The following is a 6895-nucleotide window of genomic DNA, read 5'->3' as shown; positions in this document are numbered from 1 at the left end:
TTTTGGGGGATGTTTTTAGAGTTATGTTATAGTACGTTGGTCCCTCATTTGAGTCCACCTGTGTAGGTTTGGACCCGAGGAACCGAGGACCCCAGCAGTGAGTTCAGCTGCTTCTGTATCTGTCAGAGCTAGCCAGAGGTGAGTGGAATGACTCTTATGGTTTTAAATAAATAAATAAATCAGTTTTGAGCATGTTCATGCATCACGGATGCCATGTGATATTCTAGGATGCTTGCATTAGAAATCACGAATATGTTGCATTGCATAATATGTTGATGATGTGGATGAATGTTGAATGATCCATTAGCCCTCATATGTTATGACATGATGATATGATATGGAAGTCCAGGTGTGGCCTGCACTACGCCCCTGGCACTATGTAAGAGAAAGACCGGATGTGGCCTGCACTACGCCCCCGGCATTATGGATTATGTATGTTATGTTATGTTATGTATAAGAGAAAGACCAGGTGTGGCCTGCACTACGCCCCTGGCATGATTGGATTATGTAGAGGGCTAAATGGTGACAAGTTCATCCTTGATATGATTAGTTGTGATGTGATGCATTTCATGTTATCATATGTTTTAAATGCTTTACTATTCTGCTCACTGGGCTCTAGTAGCTCACCCCTCTCCCAAATTCCCCAGGTTTGCAGGTACGGGTTAGACAGAGAAGTCAAGAAGAGTAATGAAGTCTTATGTATGTAATAGTTAGAAAGTGGACATGACAGATTGTATAATGATGTATAGATATGTAATGTAATGATATTGAGGTTAGAAGTGTGGTTGACCATAGTTTAATGTAATCCCTTTTGAAACATGATCTTAATGTTATTGATGTCCATGTATAGCCAACTCAACTATTGTTATGCCACCCATTGGGGGCTTTGATGAGATCCCACAGAGGGATTAATGTTTAAGTTATGTTTATGTATGGTGCATGCACAGGTTGAGTTTGGTGAATGTTGAAAAGGAAAAGTTTTAATTTTTATGTATGTTGTTGATCATGTATGGGATTAATCAGGTTCACAGGATGTATGTTAGGCTTGCTACGGGTCCCGGCGGCCTTGAGTCGACCCGGATCTTAGCGCCGGTAGCGGTCCGATTTTCGGGTCGTTACAGTTGTACCTCCCAGTGGCGTTGGCTTGCTGATGGTCTTCTTGGAGTGTGGGACATTGATCAGTTGGGTGTCCCACACATAAACAAATCCCACATGGCCTAGGTGGCTGGGGTGCTTGAATCTGTTGTACCACATCTACCACAGCATTTTTTATAACAGATGTTAGTTCAGACATAGAAGGAAAATTTACCTCATTAGCCCTTTGTAGTTGCCTCTCTTCTCCATATTGCCTAGATGAGGCTGCAAGAGTGGAGATTAATTCTCTCATTTGTCTAGGTGTTTTGTCTTCAATGGAGCCTCCACAGGTTACATAAATGAATTTTCTTTCTGAGGGAGATAATCCTCCATAGAAGAATTGTATAAGAGCCTTGTCTGACATGTCATGTTGAGGGCATTCTGTGCAAAGTCTTTCAAACCTTTCCCAATAATCATATAGGTCCTCAGATGGTTTTTGCTTTATGCTTGTAATTTCTCTTATTATGCCAATTAATTTATGGGTTGGGAAGTATTTGTTCAAAAAGGCTTTGACCATATCATCCCAAGAAGTAATAGATCCAGGTGGCAAGTAAAATAACCAATCTTTAGCAAAGTCTTCTAATGAAAAGGGGAAGGCTCTTAACTTAATTTGGTCTTCAGAGATACCTTGAGGTTTCATAGATGAACAGATCATATTGAATGCTTTTAAGTGCTTGTGTGGATTTTCATTTTCTCTACCTCTAAACTTAGGGAGAATGTGTATCAAACCTGTCTTCAGTTCAAAGGGAACTGTCAGAGGTGGGTAGGTGATGCAAAGTGGTGCATAGTTACCTACAGGGGTTGCCAATTCTCCCATAGTTCTTTCTCTTTGTTCTTGAGGCCTATTTGCTGGATTTTCTTGGACTATTTGGTTCTAGATAGCAAGTCCATTTGGGGCAGCATCTTGTGGAATAGGTTCAGCCATTGGTGCAGCTTGTTGGTAAAATTCGATTGCTTCAGATGAAGCTTCTGCGGCTTGCTTTCTAAGTCTTCTGAGAGTGCGTTCAATTTCTGGATCAAAGGGCAGTGTGTCCCTGTGTTCAGATCTGGTCATGAAAAAAAACAAACAAACAAGTGAAATCAATTCCCCGGCAACGGCGCCAATTTTTGACTCGCGGTTGTCGAAGCCGGTCAAAAATTACCTTTCTGGTTATCAACAATTTTACAACTGCAGATAGTGGTGAAAGGATCGAATCCACAGAGAATTGATTACCTATTTATTTTTCTTAACAAGACCAATAAAATAAACTGAAACAATAATAAATTAAAGATGAGATAAAAGACTGAAAGTGGGATCAAATGAGATAAACTGGAAGCAGAATAAAAATAAATTGCAATAAAAGTAAAATGGGGGGGTTTGAGATTGATTGCAGTAACTAATAATGAGAGTAATAATAGAAAGCAAATAATTAAAATAAAAGAGTAAATCAATATGAGAAAAGCCTAGTTGAAGATATGGATCCACTTTGGTTGTTTGGGTTGATCATTGAAACTTAAATTATCTCGATTGGTTCAATAGATTAGTTATGGGGGTGGAAGACGCTTCTCACCACCATGTCTCTCCTTATGATTAAATTAATTAGGGAACGTCCTCTAATTAATTACTAATTAACAAATTGCCAAGGAACGTCCTTGGGCTATAGGCATCAAAACAATTGTCAATTGTCAATTGCATAAAGAAATAGAAAGATCCAATCCTAGCTACCCAAACGTATGGAGATAACGCTAGATCATGCAATTCCTTGGTTTTTACGCCAAGTGTTCTAAGGTCAGAATATTTCCAGCAATTATGGACTAAAAATAATCCCAACTAATAATCAATTAACTTTGCAATTAAAATCAAGTGGCCAATTTGATCAAAACAACAAAGTAATCATGTAATTAAAGCATCAATTGCATAAATATTGAACAAAACCAAAGATAATAATTTATGTTCAGATCTCACAACCCATTAAACAACCTTAGTTTCAACCAATCCTCAACTAGAATTAAAGAAATCAGCCACTCATTGGCTGAATTAAAAACAGAAAACTAAAAGGAAAAGAAAAGAAAAAACCGATGGAGATTCTGCCTTTTGCGCCGAAACTGCCGAGTTGAATTGTATTGTGAATTGTGCCCCTTTGTTCGGCCACTGGAAGCTCTTTAAATAGGGCTGAGAGGCGGTGCCCCTAATTAGGAAAATTGCTGGCCTGGGAGTGGATCAAGTGCGCGAGTGTCCACGTGAAGCTGGGATTGAAGTGCGCTGGCTCATGCGCAGGAACGTGCGGGAACTCGGTGAAGCGGGAGTGTGGCCAAGGTGGGTCCATGCGGATTGGGCCGTCCAATGGCGTGAGTGGTGGGAATTGAAGCGCCTTGGTCCACGTGTGCAAGGTGGATTGATGAAGCGCGGGGCCCATTTGCGCGTGAAGAGATCGCGGGTGTGAATTGAGTTGGGCGTTGAATGTGCTTTGGTCGTGGAGAGCTTGGCCCGTTGAGTGCTGTCCATGTGCGGTCCACGGGGAATGAGCGCTGGGCCATGTGCGTGGATGCATATGGCGGGGCCCATGCGTGAGCTTCGTGAGTGGCGTGAATTGTGAGAAAACGGGCCACGTTTGCAGGCCATTGTGCGGGGCCCGGTCCTTGAGCATTGGTGGGCTGTCCAGGCTTGAATATTTAAGCCTTAAAATATTTTCTTTTTATTTAACTTGAATCCGGCTTGGCAGGTTTACCCTCTTTTGCTCCAAATAAGACAGTTTTAAGGGGATTTTCTTCAGATTGTCCTTTTATACCATTTTCTGCAAAATAATATTAAAAACACTAAATTAGGCAGAAATCATGTAAATATTTATTAATAATATTAATATAAAATAGACTAAATTATGCTCTATCACTATGCCAGTTAGCCACAGTTTCTGTCTTCTTGGGGTTCACCTCTATTCTATTTTCTGCCATGACATGCCCCAAGAATGAAATGCTCTTCAACCAGAACTCACACTTAGAGAACTTGGCATACAAGCCATGTTCCCTCAAGGTCTGCAAAACCAACCTCAGATGATGGGCATGCTCCTCTGCATTCCTGGAATACACTAAGATATCATCTATGAAGACAATAACGAAGTGATCCAGGTACTGGCTAAACACTCTGTTCATGAGATCCATGAATGCTGCAGGGGCATTGGTTAACCCAAACGGCATTACAAGGAACTCAAAATGCCCATATCTGGTCCTGAAAGCCGTCTTTGGCACATCCTCATCTCTGATCCTCAGCTGATGGTACCCAGATCTCAGATCTATTTTGGAGAAACAACCCGCTCCTACTAGCTGGTCGAATAGATCGTCGATCCTTGGCAACGGGTACTTATTCTTGGTAGTGACTTTGTTCAACTGCTTGTAGTCGATACAAAGTCTAAGGGATCCATCCTTCTTTCTGACAAACAAGACTGGTGCACCCCAAGATGAGGTGCTCGGTCAGATGAAGCCCTTTTCTACCAGCTCTTGCAACTGCTCTTTCAATTCTTTCAATTCTGCTGGCGCTATCCTGTAGGGAGGGATAGAGATCGGTCGGGTTCCAGGCAACAATTCTATCTCGAACTCTATCTCCCTAGCAGGCGGTAAACCTGGCAGCTCGTCTGGGAACACGTCTAAAAACTCTCTGACCACCGGCACCGAGGCGGGCTCCCTAACCTGACTGCTAAGCTCTCTCACATGAGCCAAATACCCCTAACATCCCTTCTTAAGCAACCTACGAGCCTGAAGAGCTGATATCAGACCTCTAGGTGTACCCCTCCTATCTCCTCTGAAGACTACCTCTGACCCATCCTGACTTCTGAACCTGACTATCTTGTCCCTGCAGTCCAAGGTAGCACCATGGGTAGATAACCAGTCCATCCCTAGAATGACGTCAAAATCTGTCAAATCTAGAACCACCAGGTCGACGGACAAGCATCTTCCCTCAACAAACACAGGACTACACTGGCAGACTGCCTCTGCCACTGATGGATCACACTTGGGTCCACTGACCCAGAGAGGACACTCTAACTCAGAGATCATCAACCCCAACCTCTGGACAACTCTCGGAGCAATAAAAGAATGAGATGCACCAGGGTCCATCAAGGCATACACATCTGAACAACCAATGACTAAATTACCTGCCACCACGGTGTTAGATGCATCTGCCTCCTGCTGAGTCATTGTGAAGATCCGTGCTGGAGCTGATGAACCTTCACCTCTAAAACCCGCTGAAGAAGAGGCTGCCCCTCTCCCTCTACCTCTACCACTGGCCTGAGTCGTGGCTGGAGCTGCTGGCTGCGCTACACTACCTGAAGCTGTCTGCTGGGATGGAGCCATCGGGGCTGCTCTTGGACACTCTCGAGACATATGCCCCTCCTGACCACATCTGTAACAGGCTGTCGTCCCAAACCGACATACTCCCCTGTGTGGCTTACCACACCTTTCACAAACTGCATTATCCGCACCAGAGCTTGAACCACTCCCTAGTCCCAGACTGGACTTAACCTTGTTCTAGAACTTGTTCTTCTTAGACTTCCTGGGACCTCTGTCCCACTTCTTGCTACCTGAAGCTGCTGCACTCATTGAAGAAGAGCCTGGGGTCTTAGAACCAGAAGGTTGTACCACTGACTGTTTAACTGTCCCCTGAACGATGGCACTGGCCTTCATTTTCCGGGCCATATCCACTATGGCATGGAAGCTCTCCCTATCTGCTGACTGGATCAAGGAGGAATATCTGGAGTGGAGTTTCATGATATACCTCCTTGACCTTTTCTGGTCTGAGTCAAGGTTTTGCCCTGCAAATGGCAACAACTCCAAGAATCTGTCTGTGAACTCCTCTACACCCATCTCATCAGTCTGCCTCAACTGCTCAAACTCTATCATCTTCATCTCCCTTAAACTATCTGGGAAAGCCCATCCTGCAAACTCGTTTGCAAACTCCTCCCAAGACATGCTGTCTACTCTGGGGTTCACATAATTCTTGAACCACTCTCGTGCCTTCTTACACTTAAGAGTGAACCCAGCCATCTGAATGGCTCTACTGTCATCAGCCCCAATCTCATCTGTGATCACCTTAACCCTTTCCAGATACACAAATGGGTCATCCCCTTTTTCATACTGAGGAGCACCCAGTTTCATGTAGTCGGTCATCTTGACCTTACTCCCACTAGCTGAGCTAGGTCTAGAAGGTTGAGTAACTGAGGCTGCTGGTTCTGTAGGTGGTGGAGGTGGTGCAACATTTTCTGAGGTAGGGTTTGCTGGATTTGGATAGTAAGGTGGGGGTGGATACATTGGGTATTGTGAATATGGTGGGTAGTAGGGTGGGTACGGCATCTGCGTGGGATAAGGGGTGAAGCTAGGGTAATCCGACGTACCTCCCATCGAATACCCGGGATTTTGTGAGAAGGGTGGGTAGTAAGGTGGCTGAACAAATCCCGAGGCCTGAGTGCCTCCTTGGGATTCTCCCATTCCCTCTTCTGACATGCTAACTCCCAAACTGTCGTCCCTCCTCTGCTCTACATCCATATCATCCCCCATGTCCTCTGACGCTCCTCCCTGAACTGTTCCTCTGACTGATCTGCTTCTACCCAGATCCAAAGACCTTCTAGGGTCTCTTACTACTCTTTCTCGGTTAGACCTACTAGACATTGCCCTAGGCAATGTAGGAGGACGGGCGCTCATGCCCTCATCCTCAGGTGGCACTCCAGTCAATCGTGCAGATCGACGAGTTCCTCTCATCCTGTTTTCTGAAAAATAGTACACATTACAAGCA

The 6895-nt window shown here is 44.3% G+C and overlaps 1 long non-coding RNA gene across 1 annotated transcript; it reads right to left on the bottom strand.

Moving 5' to 3' along the window:
• Positions 1–1747: 1747 nt before the first annotated feature.
• LOC122724483 lies at positions 1748–2333 on the bottom strand. The gene is made up of 2 exons (XR_006351855.1): positions 2277–2333; positions 1748–2180 (listed from the first exon to the last, which is right to left on the bottom strand). It is a non-coding gene; the product is annotated as an uncharacterized LOC122724483 (long non-coding RNA).
• Positions 2334–6895: the final 4562 nt, after the last annotated feature.

Source organism: Manihot esculenta, chromosome 9, assembly GCF_001659605.2.
Source record: "Manihot esculenta cultivar AM560-2 chromosome 9, M.esculenta_v8, whole genome shotgun sequence".
Classification (NCBI taxonomy): Eukaryota; Viridiplantae; Streptophyta; class Magnoliopsida; order Malpighiales; family Euphorbiaceae; genus Manihot; species Manihot esculenta.
This window is presented reverse-complemented; position numbering and strand designations above follow the sequence as displayed.